This window comes from Nycticebus coucang, chromosome 18 (genome assembly GCF_027406575.1).
Source record: "Nycticebus coucang isolate mNycCou1 chromosome 18, mNycCou1.pri, whole genome shotgun sequence".
NCBI classification, from domain to species: domain Eukaryota; kingdom Metazoa; phylum Chordata; class Mammalia; order Primates; family Lorisidae; genus Nycticebus; species Nycticebus coucang.
This window is the reverse complement of record NC_069797.1, coordinates 67887461-67894545: the sequence shown is the minus strand read 5'-3', so window position 1 is coordinate 67894545 and position 7085 is coordinate 67887461. Positions and strand designations below refer to the sequence as shown.

At 42.7% G+C, this 7085-nt stretch overlaps 1 pseudogene; it reads right to left on the bottom strand.

Annotated features, from left to right (window-relative positions):
• Window positions 1-1342: 1342 nt before the first annotated feature.
• LOC128570462 (nucleophosmin-like) lies at window positions 1343-2237 on the bottom strand (annotated as a pseudogene).
• Window positions 2238-7085: the final 4848 nt, after the last annotated feature.

Here is a 7085-nt window from a genome sequence, read left to right as displayed (position 1 = left end):
ACTGTGTGGAGAGCTGCCAGAATCCCCTCCAAGGGCATAGGAGATGTGGCCATAAGGATTGCAGCTATCCCTGGCTCAGCTATTTCATAAACACAGGTGCAGCCACTGTCCTACGTGAGCCTTCTGGTACCCAGTGCCAGATACCAACTTAGCTTTTCAAACTTGTCTCCCTCCATTCGGTCCACACCCTCCCCTGATGGCAACCTATTTTGACATTTATACCCACACTCATTCCCAAAAGGACTCAGGAGCATAACAATAAATAAACACATCACAAAATTATATTTAAATATGAATGAAAAGAACTATTAAGATCAGGGAAAGCATCCGTAAGAACAAAAATCAAGCTTTGGAGGAGGAGAGAAGATGAAACTCAAATACACAAGTTGTAAGGTCTTCTACTCTTGCTCAAGTTCAGCTCAAGTTCTACACCAAGCTTCCCGTCAAAGTGCACAAGAAGACACGGCCGTTTGCAGAGTTGTTATCAAAAGAAAAGAGGAAGCACACTGGACTGGCAAGAAAATTTGCTGCCTTAGGCTAGCAAAGTCTTAACCTGGGTTTTCAAACTGGACTGTTCCCTGCCCTTTAAGGCTCCCTCTCCTTCCAGCCACACCTCTGTGTCAGTTGTATTGTCCACCTCACTTCCCAGCATGCAACTATCAATCAAAATCCCACCCAAATTTCAAAGCACGGCAGAAATAGTTTGGCACCAGTGAAAATATTTTCCCCCTCACTGATTTCTCTGCCTTCTTGTCACTTTTTTCATAGCACTCATCACAGTCTATATGTTACCATTCCATGTCTACATGTCTTGTCTTAGGGAGGCAGGATAGTGTTTAGAGTGACAGCTTAGGCATCAACTGGCTGGGTTCCAGCTTTGCTGCTCTCTAGCTGTGTGAACTTAGGTGAGCTACTCAATCTCTCTAAGCTTCAGTTTTCTCATCTGTAAAATGGTAATTACAAGTGCATCTTCCTTATTATTTCAGCACAGTGCCTGGCGTGTGGTGAACTATCCCATTTTTATCCCACAGGGAGCTCTTCAAATCTAAATCAATTATTGTTTTTTTAATTAAAATACTGAGTTTATTTCACATGTATATTTTTGTCTCCCCACCATTTCCATGTCTGACCACCACTACTACTATGCCCTATCATAACATTTCACACATACTTAAAACCAAGTGAAGCATGGAGTTCCATCTTTAAAAACTAAACAGGCATTTTGGACAACACATTCTTGGCAATGGAACCTGGACAACATTTATCAAACACAGTAGGGAAAGTTCTCACTTTGAATTATGAAAAGGACAGCCAGATATTGACTGTTACAGAAATGAAGTTAAGACGGAAAAATTTAACAAACTGTTGAAACTATTTTCTTAAAGAGACTTCCTCCACTGCCAGAGATCTTGAATAACCTCCTGGTCAGTCATCTGGAAGCAATTCTTCACATAATTGATGAACTTGGCTTCCACTTTGGGAAGAGACCCACCTTTTTCTATACTTGCTTGCATTTTTGCCTTAATGTCTTCTACAGAACTAGGTCCTTTTGGTGTTTCAGGAGTTTTTTCCTGTTTTTTGAAGAATTCTTGACCTTTTGATCTCCATGTTGATGGTTTTGAATCCTTTCCATTCTGGTTTGATTTTTGTGCATTTTTGGCTGAAGGGTCTCGCACAGGTTTCTTCATTGGAGCTTTGTCTTCAGTTTCCTCATCATCAAAATCATCGTCAACATCATCTTCTTCATCATCTTCATCAGCAGCAAGTTTTACTTTTTTCTGTGGAACTTTGCTTCCACCTCCAAGGGCAGATCGCTCTCCAGACATAACAAGAGTTTCACATCCTCCTCCTCCTCTTCATCTTCTGACTCTGCATCTTCTTCCACAGCTACTAAGTGCTGCCCACTAACATGCACAGGCCCTAAACAACACTTCAACCGTAAGACCACAGGTGGTGTTATTTCAAAGCCCCCAAGAGAAACTGTTGGCTGTACAGACATTTTCAGTTTCCAGTGTTATTTTAATTGGACTGCCTTCATAATTCATTGCCTCTGCTTCAACAGTGTGCAACTCATCCTTTGCACCAGCCCCTAAACTGACTGTTCTTAAAGGTAACTGGTGCCTATTTTCATCATTATCCACCTTAAAGTGATAATCTTTGTCAGCCTTTAGTTCATAACCAAAAAGATAGTTCTGAGGCCTCAGGGGGCTCATGTCCATGTCCATCGAATCTTCCATGAGGTGGTGGCATGCGCTTAGGTGGACGAGGAGGACAGAGATAAAAGACTACTGCTCCAAGGAATAGCCACCCAGGACAGAATCACATCAGGGCATGATTTTTTTTTTTTTTTTTTGAGACAAAGTCTCACTCTGTTGCCCTGAGTAGAGTGCTGTAGCATCATAGCTCACAGCAACCTCAAACTCTTGGGCTAAAGCAATCTTGTTGCTTCAGCCTCTGAGTAGCTCACACTACAGGCATGTGCCACTACACCTGGCTAATTTTTCTATTTTTAGTAGAGACGAGGTCTCACTCCTTCTCAGGCTGGTCATGAATTCCTGTTCTCAAGCAATCCACCTGCCTCGGCCTCCCAGAGTGCTGGGATTACAGGCATGACCCAGCACACCCAACTAAATTAAATATGATTAAACAAACATAAAGATCATTTCTTTGGGGGCATCAGCCTCATTTAAGTGTCACCTATGGCCAGTAGCTGTTATATTGCACAGTGCAGATGTAGAACATCTCCATTATTACAGAAAGTGCTGCCGTATGGTGCTGCTCTAGAGAAGGGGTTAGCAACTTTTTCTGTAAAAATAAGGGCCAGATAAGTAATTATCTTAAACTTTGGGACCATAAGATCTTTATTACAACTATTCACCTTCACGATTATAGTGTGAAAGCAGCCATAGAAAACACGTAAGTGCATAGGTGTGGCTATGTTCTTTAAAGCTTTATTTATGGACACTTGAACGAAATTTCACCTTATTTTCACATGTCCCAAAATATTATGATTCATTTGATCTTTTTAACCACTTAAATATGTAAAAACTATGATTGTAATCTGCATAAAAACAAATGATGAGTCGAAATTTGTTGAACTCTAGTTTCAGAGTAAAACTCCATTTGAACAAACAACACTTCCTACTCACGTTCTATACAGCCGCTTCTGTCGTGCATTTGGGCAGATTAATGCACGGGTCACAGCCTCTCTGCCGTAGCAGCTCACAGGCTGTGATTGGCTAGATAATGAGCCACAAAATGTATCTACATCCTACTCCCTGAAACCTGGAGAAATGTTGCAATACATGACAAATGAGAATTAATATTGTAGATAGACTTAAGGTTGCTTAATCCAATGACCTTGAAGGAGAGAGACTACCCTGGGTTATCTGGATGGGTCCAGTGTAATCACAGGGGTCCTTATGCTTGGAAGAGAAAGGTAGAAAGCCAGGAATCACAGGCAACCTCTAGAAACTGTAAAAGGCAAGAACGCAGATCCTCCCTTAGAGCCTCCAGAAAAGAACACATCCCTACTAATGCCTACATGTTAGCCTGATGAGACCCAATTGAGGACTTCTAAGCTCCAGAAATTAACATAATAAAATCATGGGATTTTGTTTGTTTGTTTGTTCATTTGTTTGTTTGTTTGAGACAGAGTCTTACTCTGTGCCCTGGGTAGAATACTGTGGTGTCATAACTCATAGCAACCTCAAACTTCTGGGTTCAAACCATACTCTCATCTCACCCTCCCTACTAGCTGGGACTACAGGTACTCACTACAATACCTGGCTAGGTTTTCTATTTTTAGTGGAGATGGGGTCTCACTTTTGCTCAGGCTGGTCTTGAACTCCTGACCTCAAGGGATCCACCTGCCTTGGCTTCTCAGAGTACTGTGATTATAGATTTGAGCCACCATGCTCACCCCAATTGTGTTGTTTTAAGGCATTAGATGTGTAGTCATTCATTACAACAGCTAAAGGTAGTTAAGCCACAGACTAGTGGAAGAGATCGACATGGGAATAAATGCTACAGCGTATGTGATCCGTAGGCGCAGTATAAACATGAACACAGAGGAGAAGGTGTGAATCCCAGGCGGGGGCTGCTGAAGAAGTAGATCTTTCCAGAAGCATTATCAGAACTAGATTTTGAAAGATGAACAGGAATTTTCCAGGGAGATGGAGAAGCTGGTGGTGTGGTTGAGAGACAGTGACAGGAATGAGAGAAACAATGGCAAGGGCAGTCCAGGCAAATGGAATACATGAGAGAAGTCGGGATCAGAGGTGAAGACCACAGTCGGTTCAGAAACCTATAAGAAGCTCAAGATTACAGGAGACCACATGCAGGAAGACCTTAGCCCTGCTAGGAAGACTTTGCTTTTCTATTGGGATTCCAACTATCTATCACCACTTAACATATTAACCCAGTGCTTTACACAGTAATTATGCCCCATGATTTTTGTGGATAAGGAATTTGGGTGGGCTCAGCTGGGTGGCTCTTCTGTTCCATGCAGTGTCAGCTGAGGCCACCAGGTGGTATTTCACTGGAGGATGAGCTGCTCCAAAGGTTCCAGACATCTTCTGCTGTGCTGGGGGGAACTCTACCAGAGCACTTACATAAGAAGATCTCAGATTTTCCAAGCTTGGCCAGGGCTTCCAGAGAACATGTCCCAAGACAGCCTTTTGTGACCTACTCTTGAAGTCCTAGAAATTTACTCCTGCCACTTTTTTTTTTTTTTGCCAAACAAATCACTTAGGCCAGCCCAGATTCAAGGGGAAGGGGGTCAAAATTCCTTGGCCATCTTTCATTGGCCACAATGAGGAATAGGGAGCCAGTACAGGACACTTTTGATTAAAACATTTTTAATATGGGGGCGGCGCCTGTGGCTCAGTCGGTAAGGCACCGGCCCCATATACCGAGGGTGACGGGTTCAAACCCGGCCCCGGCCAAACTGCAACCAAAAAATAGCCGGGCGTTGTGGCAGGCGCCTGTAGTCCCAGCTACTCGGGAGGCTGAGGCAAGAGAATCGCTTAAGCCCAGGAGTTGGAGGTTGCTGTGAGCTGTGTGAAGCCACAGCACTCTACCAAGGGCCATAAAGTGAGACTCTGTCTCTACAAAAAAAAAAAAAAAAACATTTTTAATATGGAAAAATACAAATAGAGAGAATTGTAATCACCTAAATCCTCCTACCCAGCAACTCTCATGTAACATTGTGTAAAATTTCCTTTCAATGTTTTTGATGCACAGTCTTTCCACACACTCTTCATATATCTTTGTACTTTTCCACTCAAGGCCTTTAAATAGGAAATAGACACTATTAAATTTGCATGTTGAAAAATGACTTTGACATCAGTGTGCAGAATAGCTTGGCAGGGAAACAAATTGGAAGGCTATTGCTATAGATGAACAAGTGGCCACTCCAAGCTTAGCTGCACAAGCGCCAGGAAGTGGGAGTGCGGAGGTCCATTCCACCAGCTTCTTCCTGCTTATTTTTTTTATAAGGACAACTTAATTTTTTTTAAATATTACGTAAAGTGCTTTGCAAATACAGCTTCAAGACATGTCTAATCCAGAAACAAGCTAGAGGCTGGGTACAGTGGCTCTCACCTGTAATCTCAGCATTTTGGGAGCCTGAGGCATGAGGAACACTTGAGGCCAGGAGTTCAAGATCAGCCTGGGCAACAGAGTGAGACCCTGTCTCTACAAATAATTTAAACAGTAGCTGGTGTTGTGGTGGGCACTTATAGGCCCAGCTACACTGGAGGCTGAGGCATGAAGATCTCATGAGCCCAGGAGTTTGAGGTTGCTGTGGGCTGGGTTGATGCCATGACACTCTAGCTTGGGCAACAGAGAGAGCTCTATCTAAAGAAAAGGAGGGAAAGAAAAGAGGTGGGGAGGGGAAGAGAGGAGAGGAGATAGAAACAGCCATCTTAAAGTTTATTTTTCATTCAGACAACATATCTACCAGGGAGCATGAAATCCAGTTCTATATTGCCTTCACACCAGAGCTCAGGTTTTAGCAACCTCTTTCTGGAAGCTTGTAGCACAGAGAAAGAAATGATATAAAGGTACACACTTGCCTCTTAAAGTCTGTGCTTGGGAGGGACAGATGTCACTTCCTCTCACATTTCATGGGTCAAAGCAGACAGAAGCCAAGCAGTTAATGGAGCAGGGAAGACTTGAAATGGCCTAGAAGCTGCTACAACCTGGTAACTGTTACCCTCTGACCTCAGCCCTTCGACTCTCCCACTCATGTGTGTCTCCAGCCATACTGACATCCTTACTTTGTCGAACAAGCCAGCTCCACCTCCGCCTTAGGGGCGGCTGTTCCATCCACCTGAAACACTTGGACCGCCCCAGAAAGCCTCCGGGCCCACTGCCTGCCTCCTATAGGTCTGTGTTCAAATGCCACCTGCTGTCCTATTTCAAATGGCAACCTTCCCCACCCACTATTCCACCCCACATACTCCCACTTGCTCCCTATTTATCACCATCTGACACATTACGTAATTTCACTGCTTTGTTCTCTCTCTCTCTCTCTCTCACACACACACACACAAATACACATACACAAATGTGAGCTTTATAAGAGCATGAGTTTTTTGGTTTGGAGCTTTTTGTTATTCACTGTTGGGCCTCCAATATCTAGAACAGTATCTAGGACATAAAATGTGCAAAAAAATATTCTTCAAATGAATCAATGATGAAGGAATGAATGCTAGAAAGGTCATTAGCACAGGAGGAAGTTAGGAAATGTTGACCTAAATTATAATTATGTATCCCTCTGGCTAGATACCACAGTGCCTGGCTAAATAAATATGGATCAATTATTTTGGTGGCCTTCATTTGAAAACTCTAAAATGTAAAAATGTGCCTGCAGGTAAATTTTATTTCCCAATAGTTGAATTATAATTTCATCTATCTATATTTTTCTGATTTTTATTAATAAAACAGTATTTTGAGCTCTCACTATGTGCCAGGCACTGTGCAATGCATTTAAACGGTTGTCTTATTAAATCCACATGACATCAACTCTGGAAGGTAAGCAGAGTTAGTATACCTATTAAAATTTGGGTAGCTGAGGCATT